Source organism: Rattus norvegicus, chromosome 18 (assembly GCF_036323735.1).
Source record: "Rattus norvegicus strain BN/NHsdMcwi chromosome 18, GRCr8, whole genome shotgun sequence".
NCBI lineage: Eukaryota > Metazoa > Chordata > Mammalia > Rodentia > Muridae > Rattus > Rattus norvegicus.
In genome coordinates, this window is record NC_086036.1 from 71,898,448 (window position 1) to 71,915,433 (window position 16,986).

At 50.6% G+C, this 16,986-nt stretch overlaps 1 protein-coding gene across 6 annotated transcripts in view; it reads left to right on the forward strand.

Annotated features, from left to right (window-relative positions):
* The window catches only part of Zbtb7c (zinc finger and BTB domain containing 7C), a 329,246-nt gene that overhangs the window by 181,862 nt on the left and 130,398 nt on the right, over positions 1–16,986 (forward strand). For 5 of the 6 annotated variants that reach the window (XM_039097092.2, XM_063277570.1, XM_063277571.1 and 2 more), the window contains exon 3: positions 5,990–6,051. The gene's annotated coding sequence lies outside the window, so the exon portion shown is untranslated. Of the gene's footprint in view, positions 1–5,989; positions 6,313–16,986 lie in introns of all 6 variants that reach the window. The other variant, XM_039097091.2, reaches the window with a different exon arrangement.

A 16,986-nucleotide genomic window follows, 5' to 3' on the forward strand; every position in this document is an offset into this window, starting at 1 on the left:
TAAGACACAGATAAAGCAGAGCTTGCACCCGTGTCACACAAACATGACTTGCGCTGACTGAGTGCAGAGCAACCCACCCCCATCACCTCACCCCAGCCTAATGCCTGCTTAAGTGGTCCCACAGGCCACAGAAACTGGCACTGGCTAAGGCCACCACCAGGGGACCCCACCATCATGGTCATAGCCACCATTCCCTGCAGAGCCAGACTTAGGCACAGAGAGCCTGCTGGGATGTTTAAGGACTCGGTGCTCCCCACAGCTTGCCTGGAAGGGCAGGGAGATGGGCTAGTCCAGGAGACCAAGGCATTACCACGCTCCACTTCTTTCCATTGTATCACGAGAACCCTTTCCTTTTCCAAACTTAAACTGCCATTCAGTGTCAACACCGACTATCCCTTGCTTGCTGCTGGCTTGTGGGAGGGTCTGAATGGCCTTACCCCTTCTCTCAGCAACCCCAGGCCGTATCGGATGGGATTCAGATTTACCCAGCTCAGGAACACACTCCTCTGAGGCCAGAAAAAAAAATGCTGTGTGTGTGTGTGTGTGTGTGTGTGTGTGTGTGTGTGTGTGTGTGTGTATAAGAGAGAGAGAGAGACTGAGCAGAAAGCAGGGTAGGGCAGCCTGACCAGGGAGGGGGCACCCCGACCATAGATTATGCCTTTGTTCTTTCCACAGGCTGCCCACCCCTTGCCTCCACTCTCACATGAGAGGCTCCAGGGTCAGTCTAGCTCTGGGCTTAGATGCCCCTTCCTAGGGCGATTTTAATATTCCAGGCCAAGGTTACTGAGACTCAGACTTCCGAGGAGCCATCATCCCCCAAAGCAGGAACAGGAGGAAGATTTGGTTTCCTGAGAGGGCTATGCTCAGCCCTTTCCTCTCCACATACCTAGCCTTTACCTTCATTGATTCAGAAGGAACAAGCCAGCCTCGCACAGATGGATGGATGGCTCAGACCCTGGCTCTCCCTCTGCAGCCACTTGCTGTGCTATACCAAGAACCCATTAACCGAAAAATCGAGGGGAAGCCCAGAGGGGACCCATAGGCCTCTCTCTCTCCTCACTTCTCCCCACAACTGGCCTGTCAAGATGGGGGAACAGATGCCAGTGCTTTCAAACCTCCATCCACTGGGCTAACAGGCTCGCAGTGAGGCCCTTAGTGGGTTATGATCAACGAGTTGACAAATGGGAACATACAGAAAAGGTCTTGCAGTCCCCAGAACTCTCTGCCCCCTTGTACGTTCCTCCTCCCTCTCCAAATCCCTGGTAACCTCAGACCTTTGGGGCATGCATCTCCACGTTGCTCCCTCTGGAGAATGCCACACAGTTAGTTGCCTTGTCTGTAGCCTCCTCCACTCAGCTCTCTGTGCGCATCAGCTTGCTCCCTGTTTTCTCACAGCTGACAGCTCATTTCTCATCAGCAAATATGAGTAGCCTGCTGTCTGGACTTACTACATATCTATCCACCGGCTTACTGAAGGATGCGTTGATGTCTTCAGTGTAGAGAAGCTGCTTAAGCAGTAGCACACAGGTCGTCACAAAGACGCCCATTTCCTGCTCAGGTGGGTGCCTGAGAATGGAACTGCCGGGCTTGCATCTACAGGGAGTAGCCAAGGAAATTCTAATACACAGAGAGGTTAAGTCACTCACCCACAGTCATGCAGATGGCCAGGCCAAACCACCAGACGTCACACATTCCAGAGCTACAGACCCTGCCCCAGGGACAGTCCCTTGAGAGAACTTCTGGTGGCTTCTGCCAGTCCGTGCTTGGTTCTAAAGGGTGTGTGTCTGTATTATGCACCTTCCAACAACGAGGAGCCCTTGTCCCAAGTTGCCTGTCTGCTGATGCTGAGCACCAGAGGGCGAAATCAGCAGGATGTGGCTTGCATTTGAACTCGCCACCCACTTGTGTACCTGTGAGCTTATGAATAGAACTCTCGCTTGGAGCACCTGCCCTCCCGGTGCCGAAGTGCTTCCGGGAGCTAAGTGAGGATTTGCAGGGAGCCTCTCAGTATGGATTTTATCCTCTAAAACAATCCAATAGTGACTCCAAAAACAATACCAATTTTGTGTTGAATACTGACTGCGTTCTGCTAGTTCTTTAAGGACACAGGAGATGTCAAATTTGCACCTGCTATCCCCAAGCCTCAGCGCAGGTTTCTCATGACATGCTAATGGGTGGGGGCTTAGGCCATGTCCCCTGGGTATCCTGTACCAGGATGGACAGACACATCTGTCTCTTCCTAGGCCCTCTGTCCCCATGCCATGCTGCCCAGGGGTTTATCCCTCAGGATGACATTATGTGGGCTAGACTTCTCACTCCAGGACCATGCAGGAGTAACTGGAAAGGGTTGATCAAGCAAGCAGAGGACAGGACACTCGTTATCTAGAAGGTTTCAAGCAAGCGGTTCAGAACTTAACTCCTTCCCTGTCTGGAATCTTCCTGAGAAGAGTGTGGCAAGAACCTGCTTCTCATGGCTATACCCCTAGCAGACATTGGGCTGACGCTATTCCACCTGCCAGGCAGGCATGCAGGAGCGGACTAAACCACAAAGCATTGTCCAAACGTTAGTTAAGGGAAATCGTTGACATTAGTGTGATTGCCATTATTCATCACTTTTAATTTACAATCCATCTCCTTGCCATCGAATGCCACACATGTCCCAGAAGCAGGGACCTGTGTGCTTGCTTCCTGCCTTCCCTTGCCTGTCTATACCAAGGCAGAGGGAAAGCGATACAATGACCAGGAAACAGAGCCATGAGAGAACACCACAGTCATCAGCCCAGACTGTCTCTCCCTGGGATGGCAGTCTGGAGCCAGAGCTCTCTGTTCTGTGAACAGCGCTTCCATTTAATCTAGACTGTCTGGGAGAGCCGGGGGGCATCTGTCCTGCAGCAGCCAGCCTTGACAGACAGGGCCGCTGGTCACAGAGCCAAGGTCTGGAGAGACGGAGCCTAGACGATGCCCTTTGGCCTGTTTCCAGCCATTCCTGGAGATTCAGGAAAACAAGTCATTAGTCTGGAGGACTTTAATGATCAGATGAGCATCAGGGAAGCCAGGTCATAAGTTTGAAAGCTCCAGGGTCAGTGTCCGGGAAAACAATGAGCAGAGTAACTGCAAGCCTTGTCTTGTCCAAGGAGGGGGATGGCTGGCACCTTGTCCCCAGAGAGTGGTACCTAGCACCAGGCGGAGTGGAGTGTGTGAACTTAGAAGGTTACTACCCACCGTCCTCCTCCTCATCTCCAGTCATAATTATATTATCTGTTTGGGTTGGAAGGGCCTTCCAGATCATGGCCCCTTTATCAACAGGGAGACAGAGGAAGCTTGGCCGAAGCAGCGGTCGGGCTCCTCCCATGTGTCAGGTTTATAATCTCCTCCTCCTCCTTTTTTCCCTTCTCCTCACCATCATTTCTTCCTTTTCCTTGTAATACTTCCTTTTCAAGACTTAAAGCACATTCCAAGAAAAAGAAATCTAGGACACTGAGGGGAAAAAAAATCACCTATGCTGTTTATTCACTCTCGCTCACAGAAGCCATTACCTGTAATGACCCTTCCAAATTAATCAGGCCTGTAAACCCCCAACTGCGAGCAGTCGCTGGCAGGCTCTACCTAAAGCCCCAAGTCCAGGGTTCCACAGCACACCCCGCAGACCTGCTTCATACCAGGTATCCCCTGAAAAGGATGCAGAGGACCCCAGTAGCTCTTGGAATTCGATGTGTGGAGCTGAGGCAAGCACAGGTTCTTGTCCTTTGTCCCGAGCTACACTGGGAGGGGCACCACACTCAGAGTAGAATGCAAAGCAAGGCTAATCCGGTCAACAACGGCTAGCTACGGTATTTTCAAAGGGCAATCTTGGAAGAGGTCTGGGATCCGGAAGGCTCCTGAGGATGTGGGATTTGGTGGGAGCCCAGAAGAGACAGCTAAGGCACAGAGGGGCAGGGCACAGGGGAGGCGCCCTGGAGCCTGTGTGACAGGTGGGAGCAGGTGGAAGACAGAGAGGAGATGGCGCTGTCCCCAGAGGAAGGCAGATGCTGTCCCCAGAGGAAGGCAGATGCTGTAAGCAGATGTGTAGAAGAACCTTGCCTCTCAGCATGCAGGCCCTGTGTGCAGCCAGATGGCACCGGCCCAGGCTTGTCAGCTGCCCTAAGCAGTGTGGCTTCAGTCCTGGTGACTTCTACCCTGTTCAAGCTTGAGAGTGACATGGGACACTCTGATTTCCAAAATAGACTCCAGTCTTGAAGAGCCTAGTGACCTTACACCAGTATTACAAATGGATTCTTAAAAACCAAAGATATATATATATATGTGTGTGTGTGTCTGTGTGTATATATGTATATATATGTGATATATATGTATATATATATAATTTAACTGCTTTTCATTGTACAGTTCTATGGCATTAAGTTTGTCATAGTGCTCTGTAGTCACACCCAGCACTCATTTCACAGCTCTCTCCTCTTCTCTGTCTGTGCTCATAAGACACCCACACCCACACCCACACCCCCGCCCCCACCCTCATGCCCACACCCAGCTCCTGTCCTGTGCTTTCGGTCTCTACAGATATAACTACCCCGGACTTCTCAAGTAAGGGGGAAAATGCGGAAGTGGTCTTCCTGTGACTGACTCCTTTTACTTAATATGGCCTTGAAGGTCATACCCAGTATAGATACATCAGAATTCCCTTCTTTCTGAAAAGCGAATGATATTCCATCGTGTGCCTGAACCTCCGTGACGGTTAGAGACTTGGGCTGCCTCTCCGACTTTGCCTCTTGGGAATGAGTCTGTGGTGAACATGGCTGTACAGATAGGAATGTCTTGTGGGGCATTGACCTGGCCAGCCTGCCCTGCTGCTGTGACTTTGTAAAGGCCTTCACTTTTCCTCCTGAAATACATCAGTTCCGTGGTGTGTGACTCCTGCTCCGTTTTACCACGTGCTTCCCTTTCCTTCTAAAGCATGGCGTGGTGTGGTCAAAGGCAGAGGCAGGAGGTGCTTCGATAGGTTTGAGGTCAGCCCAGTCTGCATAGTGAGTTCCAGGCTAATCGGAGCTAGGAGACTTTGTTAAGGAAGGAAGGAAGGAAGGAAGGAAGGAAGGAAGGAAGGAAGGAAGGAAGGAAGGATGGAAGGAAGGAAGGAAGGAAGGTAGGTAGGTAGGTAGGTATTTAACCACATTTGGGAAAGCCAAAGAATTTTACTTTCAAGCTTTCTTTCCTGTGAAACCTTCCCTCTCTTGTTCACCCAAATTTGAGGTACAAGTCAGCAGAACTAGAGGGCACCCTGTCTTGAGGGATCCCTACCTCCTCCTATTAATTGCTCAAACTTACATTACAACGCATTACAGCGGTGACATGCTCAGGCAGAAGCAGGAGAATTCACAGTTCGGGGCGACATTGTCATTAACTCAAGTCTTTGGTGTCAACTCCCTCCCACAGCGGAGGTCCCTGCGTGGCCTCACAGTCAACCTCCCAGATGCATTTTCTGGCCTTTGTTGGTTTGTGTCAGCTCTTGAACATTATTTAAATGTAGTTTGGGGTCCGTGAATGCAATTACCATTGTGTTATTATTCAGAGGCGGATTGTTAAGATGCAGGCAGCTGTACAAGGAGATGCCCTGTGCTGTGAGGTCCAATTTAGGAGGGCCTTCTGAGCCCGCGCGCACCGTTGCTAGGCAACCCCATGCTACAGAAGTGGAGGCCTCGCTGGCTCCGGAGTGGGAAGAAGCCCAGTGCCTTCAGGGAATTGGAGGCAGTGGTCAATCTGAGACTGGCAGGGCGCCGGGAGCGGGAGGAGGCGGCGTGGGCAGAGCTCACAGGCCTGCAGGGGTGGAGGCGCCCACCTAACAGAACATGGTGTTCCCAGGAAGGGGGGAGGGGAGCGCTGCAGGAAGAAACGTGTGTGCGGAGAAGGTGTGGAGCCGGAGGCCAGCCAGGAAAGCTCGAAGGATCTCCAGAGCAGGTGCTAATGCGCTTCTCTCTGCCTGTCCCTCTCTTTGCAGGAAATGAGCAGGTTTGCAGAAAGACTGGTGGCCTAAGATCGAAGCCCAAGGAGTCGGTGCTTGTGAGTATGAATTTTGCTTGTTGAGTTCCGTGGTTTAACGATGCTTCTGGGAAATCGGCCGTTTTCCTGCTAAGGGCAGAAACTCTGTGACTGTGTGGAGCTGGCTTTGGAATCTTCGGGAAGGTCTCTGTCACTGGACAGAGTGGGTCCTTAAGCACGTAAGACATCAAGTTGAAGGAGGATGCCTGGAACCCTGCTCTGCCCTCTAACTGGAGGACACCCCTAGGTGCGTCCCAGACAGAACTCCTTGGCTGTGGATCTGTAAGTGGACAGTAAAAGACTACCCTGGAGACACTGAGAGGCTGTGTCTATGATGTTCTAAGTTTACTGTTTGTTGTCTCTATCAGAAAAATTGTCTCACACACCACAGGACCCAGAGCAGTGAGTCAAACTATTCCTGTCGGTGTGGGAAGAGGTGTATGAGACAAAGAACCTTCTAGAAGGCACATGGACCTGCTCTGGTTCCCACTCCCAGTGGTGGGAGTAGCCAGGGAAGTACCCTATGTTGAGGGACAGGCTTGATCTGGGCCACAGGGGTGGTGGCAGAGTAGAGCAGAGGCCTTGCCTGGGAACGCACTAAGGCCTGTGTGAAAGGGACAGGCATGGGTCTGATGGGTGGTGGTGAGGTCAGGCAAGGTGCTGAGGGCCCAGAGTGGCTCAATGAAGGATCTAGAGTCAAAGAGGGAGCATGTTGTAAAGGTTCCCTCACCTGTCTAAATAAAAGTAAATTCTGTCCAGTTTGTCCGCTATTCCATTGTGCAGAGGACTGTGAGGTTGACCATGAGCTCAGTACATATACACGCTAGATAGACACAGGGAACCCATGTTTGGGATCTTCCTTGGGTCTCAGAACGTGTCCCTCAAACACACACTGAGCCTTCCACAGACAGCAGCAACTAAAGACCACTAACACCCATGAAGTCAGCACTGGGGACACACTGAGCTTAAGTGGACTGTCACCAAGATCCTGCTTGTTCTCCTGAACAGCCACTGCTGCCCAGGTGTAGGGACAACTGAAATCCATGCATTTAACGAATGCAAGCTAGTGGGAGGGGCTGGCTATTTTGAAATTCCAATACTAATAAGCAGTATTACACAGCGTTAGCTGTTTCTACACAGTTGGCAGTCTTACCTCATGAGAGTTCACAAGGTTACCAGGTCTTCCTCTCCCAGAACTAGAGAAACTGAGTTTAGACTGACTAAAATGTCTGCTCAGGTTCCCTGAGCCAGTATACGGCGCTTCTAAGGTGTTCTCTCCAACCCTTTGCTGCAGAAGACTGGGTCTCCCTCTGCTTAGGAGTCCCAGCAGGCCATGCTGAGACTGCCTGTAACCCTGTTGGAGAAAGAGAGTAATGATGATCACATGGTCCCCAGGTCCCATTGTCTGGATTCTGGTTCTGAGGCTAGTGTGTTGTGTCTCTGGATTTCATAGGCAATGCAATAATAGATAAATGGTTTCTGACAAAGAAGGATGGTGGCTGTGCTCCCTTCCCCGAAACAGACGACCGTTCATATGCACATCTAACACTAGGGGCTACTCTGTCAGCAAGAGAGAGTTCAGATGTGGGGGAAGGACCTGTTGGAGTGTCCTGAGAGCAGAGCCTGAGACATGTGACACGGCATGTGTCACGGGAGCCATGGTAGCAGCAGGAACATATGCTAAAGTGAGTCTCCCCGGTTCCACATAACAGCACTTCAATGATGCATGGGTCGGAGACAAGGCTCAGGACTTATTTTCCCCATTACTCTTCCTTTGCCACTTCTAGAGTATTACCACTTCCCCGGCAAAAACCACATGCTGAACACACAGCAGCCAGGACGGCGTGCGCTGGTAGGTGAAGAGTCCCAGGGCCTGGCACCCCTGCATAGACTTTCATACCTAATCATCAGCTCTGTTGTAAAGACAGCCGCGTGTCACAGCCACTTGACCTGTCAGTCATCTTGACTGCAGCTACCTTTGCCTCTTCAAAGCTTAGGCTGGAGATAGGGTCAGAGTTCAAACATCGATGCTGATGTAGCCGGCTCCAACTGGGATGCCTAGCTGTCCTGAAAATGTGAGCTTTCATCTACTGCATTTTCACTTGTGATTGGCGATAGCCTCGTGGTGCTTAATTGGAAAGTGCTAGAAGGTCTCTGGTCAAAAGTCCCCTCCCGGTTCCCTAGCCCTAAGCCTCTATTCTCCTAGAGACGCCCAATGTCCCCCCGATTGTGTGTTGCTTTTCACACCAACAACAGCACCATGTAGATGCCCAAGTGTGGTTACTCAAATGCCATATCAAAAGATACCACCTTCTCGTGACTTGGAGTCAGTGCTTCTCTTCGGAAAGGAAACATCCCTCTGTGGGGTGGCCCAAATGCACACCCATGGTAGATTTCCAAACTGTCAAGCAGTTTGACAAAACTGTACTATAGCTCTTGGGACACCCAGGCCTTTAAGATAATGTAGCATTTTTTCTAAACTCATTATTTAGGGCAGACCATTGAGGTATTGACGCGTGTGTTATCCGACGTCACTTGCATCTTCTTTAATGGCTTCCTGATGTTTCCGGAGTGCACAGAGATGATCTGCGTTGTCAGCACCTTGTGACTTCCCTGGATGTGGTGATCTCACTTCAGTTTGGAGGCACAGTTGGTCAGGGACGGGGCGGGCTCCTCTCCTTCGCCTTGGTAGGAAGCAGTGTAATGGTATTGAGGCTATCTGTCAGCAAAATGGCCCAGGAGGTCTCCCTCATGGGGCAAGCTAATAGGGAAGACCTGGATGGCCCTTTGACAGTGGGGCTAGTTTGTGTATTGTTGTTCTGTACCTCGTGGAGCTCAGGCGTCGGCTCACTCTGCATGCCTATCTTCTGAATTAGGTCTTAGGGGTTTGGGGCAGTGCTTATAAGTATCCAAAGAGCGGTTACTTTGTAGTCTTACTGGCTCAGCCTGTATGTTTCTCTCTTGCTCTCATCAGACTTCTTGCTCTCCAATCTCCCCACCCGGTATATTTTCTAAATTACAAGAAATCCTCTAACTTGAGCATGACCTGCTCCAGCCCCAAGAGGGGTTTTGGTGGCACCCCCTTGAAGACTTGGAAAAAAAAATCTCATTTCCGTCCGAGAAATTGAATCATTATCTAGATTGAAATAATATCTTCCCTCAACCTGCGACAAGATAAAGGATCAAATTGGTGGAGTTTCCTTATCGCTGCAGCTTGCAGGACACAGAGTAATGGCCTGTCACTGCCTCGGGCTGGTGGGGTCTGCTGTATAGAGCCCACGGTGGCTCTTGACCTGCTTTGCATGCTTGGTGTCTGTGGCACTGAGAGACAATGCTATTAATGGCAGATGTCATTATAGGGAACAGAGAAGTGGTGTGGAGCCTAGGACAGCCTGAGCAATGTCCTGCAGTGGTTCTGCCCCTCAGACAGCACTGGGAGAGCCAGCCAGCAAGGGGGACATTCTAATGCTTTCAGAGTGGGAGCACGCCAGAGCCCTATGCCCTACACTAAGCTTCAAGAGCTGCAGCTCGGGTAAAGGATGGCAACTTGAGAAGGTGGATTAGGCCTCGCTTAGGCTGGTAAATGGCTCAGTCGTAGGCAGCACACTGACAGGCATCCTGAGGAGATGGCCAATCTCATCCCCCACAGGTCATCTCTGATCACTTGGACTTCAGGCTTCTCCTGGTCCAGAGGAGGGGAGCACCAAGGAGGACGTCAGGAGAAAGAGGCACGGCAGTGTTTAGATATGGCTCATGCTCCTGTCTGCTCCTTTCTACCTTTCTGCTCCACAAACTGAAGGCTTTGCCAGTCCCAGGGCTAGCCCCGCGGGAGTCAAATGTGGATGCTATCGAGGATGCGTTTCTCACACCGTTCAGCCCATACACTCTTTTTTTTTAATATTTATTTATTTAATGAATATGAGCACACTGTAGCTGTCTTCAGACACACCAGAAGAGGGCATTGGATCTCATTACAGATAATTGTGGTTCCTGGAATTGAACTCAGGACCTCTGGAAGAGCAGTCAGTGCTCTTAACCCCTGAGCCATCTCTCCAGCACCCCCAGCCCATACACTCTTGCATCACCAGAAGCTACTTGACATCAGAAGATAAGGCCAGCCTATCTAGACCAGTTGGTCACACAGCTTTGCCTCAGCACCCTCCCCTAGGACAATATAGAAGTGACTTCAGGACACCAGCGTCTGACTTTCAGGGGCTTCCTGTGTAACAGTTCTGTTTTAACGGTCTCCATACTCGACCTGCACAACAGCTGTGTCTGTGAGCAGTCGCTGAGTGCCTGTCTTTAATGGCAGGGGCCCAGAAAGGCTACATAACTTGCCCCAGGTGAGGGAACTGGGTTCTGAATGAAGCGGAGTTGTCTGCTCGAAGCCTTTTAAGACTTAAACCATCAGGACGAAACAATATGAAATCACTCCGGCTCTTATCAAACCCTACACCTCAGTCCTATCACAGAACAGCAATAATAACAGGTCCTGCATGTGTGGTGCTCCAGGAGGCCACAGAGGTAGAGTCTGCCGTGGGTGGGAGGTTGAGGGATGCGTAGACAAGATGCCTGACTGCGGGTGCGGGCAGCTTAGAGGCAGCCTTTAGGTTGAGCCACACAGGCTCTCCTCAGCTGTGTATAAAGCGGTTGGCCAACCACTGGCCTGTCCACCATCTGACCCAACCCCCATCTCCTTGCACAGATGCCTTCCCACCCACCCCAAAGCCCTTGGGGCTGTGCGACCTGCCTGGGCCTCCTGGAGAAGGACGCCATCCTCCAGCCTCCTCCAGTGTCCCTTCATGCCCCTCCCTCCCCAGCCAGGTGTAAGTGACATGAAAGCTGCTATCAGCAGAATCTTGTCTTCAGGAGAGGCGCTGGTCTGTCAGTGAGCGTGCCTGATTACCATGGTAATCACCAGCCGAATGGAATGATTTCATAATCCATTTTCATCTGAAACAGGAACAGGTGTGCGGGAGAAATCAACATTGATCAACAAGACTGGTCTTGGGAGATTAATAGCGAACTTGAGGTTGCCCAGGGAGACAAAGGGAGAACAACCCTGGCTTGTAGTCTGGGTCCTTCCGGCCTGACCTCTGACCTCTCCCTGATGTTCACTCACTCTGCTCCTGCCACCCTGATCTCTGCCCTGTCAGTTCTCCCCGTGCCTTTCTGACGTGTGCCCACCTGTCTGTCCCACTTCCCCTGAGAAGCAATCCTGGATCTACCAGCCTGACCCTAGGAATCCCTCCTCCACCAACCATGGGCAGCCCCTTGAGAACTCTTTCTCTTCAACTCATTGTAAAATCCCCTGCCGTGCATGTGCCTAGTCTGCGACCCAGGGTCCCCTGTCACAAGCCCTGCTCAGTCACACTCATAGGAGGAGCTCCCCTCAGCAAGAAGCCACTAGTCCCTCCACAGGACCAGCGAAGCACTTCACTGGCCAAGGCCTCACAGTCATCCTATCACCTGGGGATGCCAGGACTCCAGATGCCAGGCACTGAATCTTTCCCACTGGGCTGGAATTTATTTGTGTTACGCTGTTCTTTCCAGAGATGGGGCTGCAAAAGAGAACCAGAACACTGCTCAGTGGTTCTGATTGCTAAGCCAGGTTTCTGGTCTTCATCCATCTACTTATCCCCAAATCACTGCTGGGCCTCAGATAGGGGGTTCACCCTCCTGGGACTGGAAGGGCTTGCCTGTCCACTCCCTTGAGTGCAGCAAGGTAGAGGCCACTGGTGAGACCTGGCACGGGGGTGGGGGCAGGCTGTTAGCTCCACCGCTTTGTCCTGGAGCTGACAGTGTCCCTGCCACAGGGCAGGAGACAGAGCGGACTTGACAGAGGGATTGCATCAAAGGCCTTCTCCTTCACTTTCAAGCAGACAATGCATCAGAGAAGTTGCCAGGCCTGCTCTAAGGACACGACAGGCATTAGCTAATATCCTGATTTTAATAGAATGAATAATAAGAAGCCCCAAGTGTCTCTCAGAACCAATTTTGAAAAACATGTTCAGCCACATGCCCCCCCTGCTCCAGTCAGGTTCCTAAAGCATTCCCAACAAAGGGTTTAGCCCAGAAGAAAGGTATCCCTCTCCCAACTTCGCTCTCTTCTCATTCCTTCCCTGTGTGGCTTCCTGGCGAACATGCAAGTCACGGAAAGATGAGGTGGGAAAGCAGCGTTCCTCCGAGGGAGGCCTGGAGTGGCAGCCCTGGCAGCTGTTGGGCAGCACACACCTGTCTTCCAGGTGGATCCCCCCACCCAGGCTGCTGCACAGATACCCACACATTCTTGAGGGAGGAGCCCCCCATCCACGGGTGTGTGCCTGTGCTGGGGCATCGGGAAACCAGTGGCGTTCTCAGAGTCAGCCCTGTGAAAGGAGTTGAGGCCAGAGAGCAGGGAAAGGTGTGGAGGGATTCATGAGACCCACTGCCCACACCAAGACTGTTAACATGGGATACTGTCTCTCCTGGGATAGAAGAGGTGCGCAGGGAGAGACCTACTGCCAGGAGAGGGAGGGAGGGTATGAGGAGGGGCCTCCTCTCCTGAGCTGTGGTGTCTGACCCAAAGACACACCCAGTCTGAGGAAAGGGAGACAAGGCTCTAAGCATCCTGACCTCTACCCTCCATTCCTCTGGTCCCCACTCCTTTCTTCCTCATTGCCAGACAGGAAGCCCATGACTGTGTTACAGCTTTGGGGGCAAAGTGTCTACTTGAGGAGGATGACAAGCAAGATCAGAGGACAAATGGAAGACAGCCTGACCCAAAGTGACAAGCCAAGGAAGACACTATACCCAGAGGCCTCCTCAGGGTGTGCCTGGCCTAAGGACCAATTTAAAGGCCTACAGGAAAATTCCAGGCCCCAAAAGAGAAGCAGGAAAGTGAGCAAACCTGCTTGCCCGAGACCATACCTCTCACTTTTTGGCAGGAACTTGGAGCAACGGCGCCGGTACAAAGGATTTTGGGAGAGGAGAAGTAGAGTCAGCATGAACCCAAACTGGAATGCCTCATTGGATCCTTCCATGAGGAGCCCATAGTGAGGACTGGAATACCCTAGCAGGGGCTGCAGAGTTCAGGACAGCCTGGGAGCATGTCAAACCCCAAGAAAGGCATGTTGCCAGTGGGAACTGGTATAGGTCAAGGGCAGAGTGCAGGGCTCTGCATTCCCAAGACTCGGCAGAGGCCCACAGCTCTACAATGGAACTTTGCCAGGTGGAAGCCAGCCAAAGGTCAGCCCTGAGCAGGTCCTTGTTCTGGGGGTCCCAGCAGCTTCTTTCTGGGAAAGATAGGCAATGCTCAGTCAGGACTGATAAATATCTGCGCAGCCAAATGAAACATGGCAGTGGGGCCAGCCTTCCTCTGGCCTGGCCTGGGCTGGGCTCAGCACTTGCAGGAATGGTGGTTTTTCAATTGCCCAAGTGCCCATAAATGAGTATCAGCCCCACAGAAGAAGGGCAGAGACTCCTAAGAGTGTCCATTCCTCCAGGGTCACATGTCCAATCTGACTAGCTTGACTCTAGAACTGTCCTCTAGCAGAGGTCAGCCTGCACCTAGATAAGGGACTGCTTTACTTGACTTGAGACATACATTTACATTTTTTAAACTTAGAAATAATTTCAGTTTACAGAAGAGTGGGCAAAAATAAAAAATAACCCCCTTGTTTCCTTACATCTCAGACGTTTACTGTGTTGTCTGTGTTCCACAACCGTCACATGTGCACATAATTGGCCGTGCGAGCATGAACAGTTTCTAGACCACGGGAGGACATGCTGGACTCACTATGGTCCTTCATATCCCTACTCAGTCCAGCGCACGATTGCAATGGAAGTCCTGTCCCCTGACATAACCACAGCCGACATTAATGTGCACGCACGCTTGTCCAACCCACCACTCACGTCACTGTCGTCAGATAACTTCGCCACTGCTGCTGCATTTCTCGGAGGGCGGTGTTGCCCTTAGTCTCCTTTAAGCTAAAACACCTCTCCAGCCTCTGTTTTCATGACATTGACATCTTTAAATATGATGCCCTCATTTTTAATAGATGAAATCCCCCCCACATTTAATCTAATGTTCCTTTGTGATCAGATCCAGGTTGTCCTTTGGGTCAGAGTCCTGCATAGCATGCAGCTTTGGGGGTGATTTCGTTTGCGTGTTTGTTTTGAGATAGTTTCTTTCCGTATAGTTCAGGCTGGCCTTGAACTCTCAATCCTCTTGACACTGCCTCTCAGCAGGGGCCCTCTTGGTCCATCCCTCTTGGAGAATCACATACACAGGGTCTTGTTGGCCATCTTCCCTGCTGAGGTTGCTTTTGATTCCCGGTCTAGCTGTCGTCCAGTTCCTCAGTGACGTATCTCTTGCTTTCTCCCACTTCTCGCTCTGATAGAACGAGGCAGCAGTGTGTAGGGAGTGTCTTCAGGGTTAGCTTAGACACCTTCCTGAGGAGCACCGTCCTTCATAGCTCTCTCCTCATCCAGTCCTGAGCATGTTGGTTGCGAAATGATGTCTTATCTAACCTCACCCTACCTCCAGATCTACTGTCAGTCCAGAATTATTTATCTTTTTATCAGCTCTATGCCTCACAAACCCCCGTTTTCCTATGGGTTTATCATTTCTGTTCTCAATTCTTTCAGCTTTTACACTGCTTCAGATTTAATGACTGGGCCTTTCACGCCATCGCCTGTGGAATGTTGCTTCGCCCAGCATCCTGCCATGAGCAGGTGTTGGGAACATGAAGGCTTTTGCACCCATAGCTCTCCAGGGAAGCCAGGGATATTAAGCACTCAGGATTGTTCTCTCAAAGGGAAAGGCCTGTTTATCCAGAAAACTGGGAATTACCAGTGATTGACAACCTGGTGGTCTGCATTATCCATTGGGCCAGGCCATATCAAGCTCCTACAATCAGGACTGGGGGTGGCTAGTAATCTAAAAGACCTTACAGCGAGGGGCTTCCCAAGCTCCCACAACCTGGATCAGAGATACCTAATAGTCTAAATGACCCTTACACTATCTGTATTGCCAGAGGCTCCCTCAAACTCCCACAAGCTGGACCAGAGGTGGCTAATAGCCCAAATGGCTCTACACTATCTGTAAGGCTGAGGCCAGGCAAGAGCCTTCCTTGGGCCCCTAGGGTAGCCTTATCTCTAGAAGCCATCTTCTTGGAAGAAATAGCACGTACCCTGAGTCGAGTTAATATATGTATGCTTCCTCTTGCACTAGGGATTTATTACACTAGGAAACTTTTATCCCAAGTTGTACCGACATTAGACTCTTTAGAGTTGACGGGTTGACAAAATCAGCCTGAGCCATGTTTTGATTTTCATCTCTTTGCGGCTCACTTCCCTGCCTGGGTAACCCTCAATGTCACCCTCAAGCAGGCCAAAAAGAGGCTCCAGGCCCATCATCCACTTGCCCTATCAGGGATCAATTTTCTCTAAGGACATGGGGCTCCTTGTCTTGGACAATGATATTAGACGCTAACATCTGGGCATCTAGTATTTGCAGTGCTGCTGGGCTCTTCTTGGCTGGTTGAAGGAAATGCACGCATGGTTCACCCATGGATATATATTCACATGCCTCTCATACATACATGAGCATGCACATGCATGCACACATGAACATTCATATGCTCATACTCAACATGGCTACAGATACACATACATACATATGAACTCACATCCGTGGTAGTTTGAATGAGGAACGAATGGCCTGCACAGGCTCAGGTGTTTGAGCCGTTGGCCTCCAGTCGGTGGCACTGTTTGGGGAGATAGTGAGACCTTTTGGAAGTGAAGCGGCATTGCTGGAGGAAGTAGAAGCTCTGAGATTTCTAGCTTCTCCTCGCTTGTAGTTCGCTCACTGTGCTTTGTACCTGGGGTTGAAGATGTGAGCTCCTGATCTGGCCACCATTGCTAAGCTTCCCCCGCCATCAACGGACTGTCAGCAGCTCTGGAATCACAGCCAAAGTAAACAGTCTACAAGTTGCTCTCAGTCATAGCATTTTGTCTCAGCAACAGAAAAGTAACTAATGTACTACTTACACACACACACATACACACAAATACACACACACACACATACACAGATACACAGACAGAGACAGACACAGACACAGACAGACAGACACATAAACACACAGACACACAGACACACATGCGCATACACACACACAGAGATACACACACAGACACAGATACAGAGACACAGACACACACAAACACACAGAAAGACACAGACACACATAGACAGGCATGTACACAGACACACGCACACACAGAGACACACAGACAGACACAGACCCAGACACACAGAGACAGACAGGTACTCAGACACACAGACAGACTCAGACACGCACATACACACTTGTAGAAATTGTGAGCCTACATCCATGCTCTGACTCCAAGCCATTGCCATGGAGTTGGTTTCTACCCCATATTTATGTGACCTTCTCCGCTGAGATCAGCTCCACACACACTCGGTTTCTCGAGTTTTCATTACAGCTAAATCTCTCTGGGAGAGATTGTGAAACCCTAACAACCAAACTTCTCTACCACAATATACCATGTTCAAAAATTACCTGTTTAGCCTTCCATTTCTTTCTTTGGCCCATTATTAGTGTGTTGTAATAATTACTTAGGATACAGTTGGGTTTGTCTTTCCTTTCACCCAGAGGGGTTCTCTTTGCTTCCTATTCTTACAGATTTAATTTAATTTCTTCTTATTAACTAGGTTTGCATAATGATCTGATCCTTCCCTCCCACATACTCCCTCTTACCCCCCACATACCCTCTCATTCTCCCTCCCACATACCCTCCCACTTTTATCAACTGTCTCTCCTTCCTACAGTCCTTTCTCAAGACTCGTCCACGACTTATTTATTTATTCATTGGTTTTTTTTCCTTTGGTCACCCATTTAGTTTAACCAGGTCCATCTGTGTGACATTGAACTAGAACTCCCCACTGGA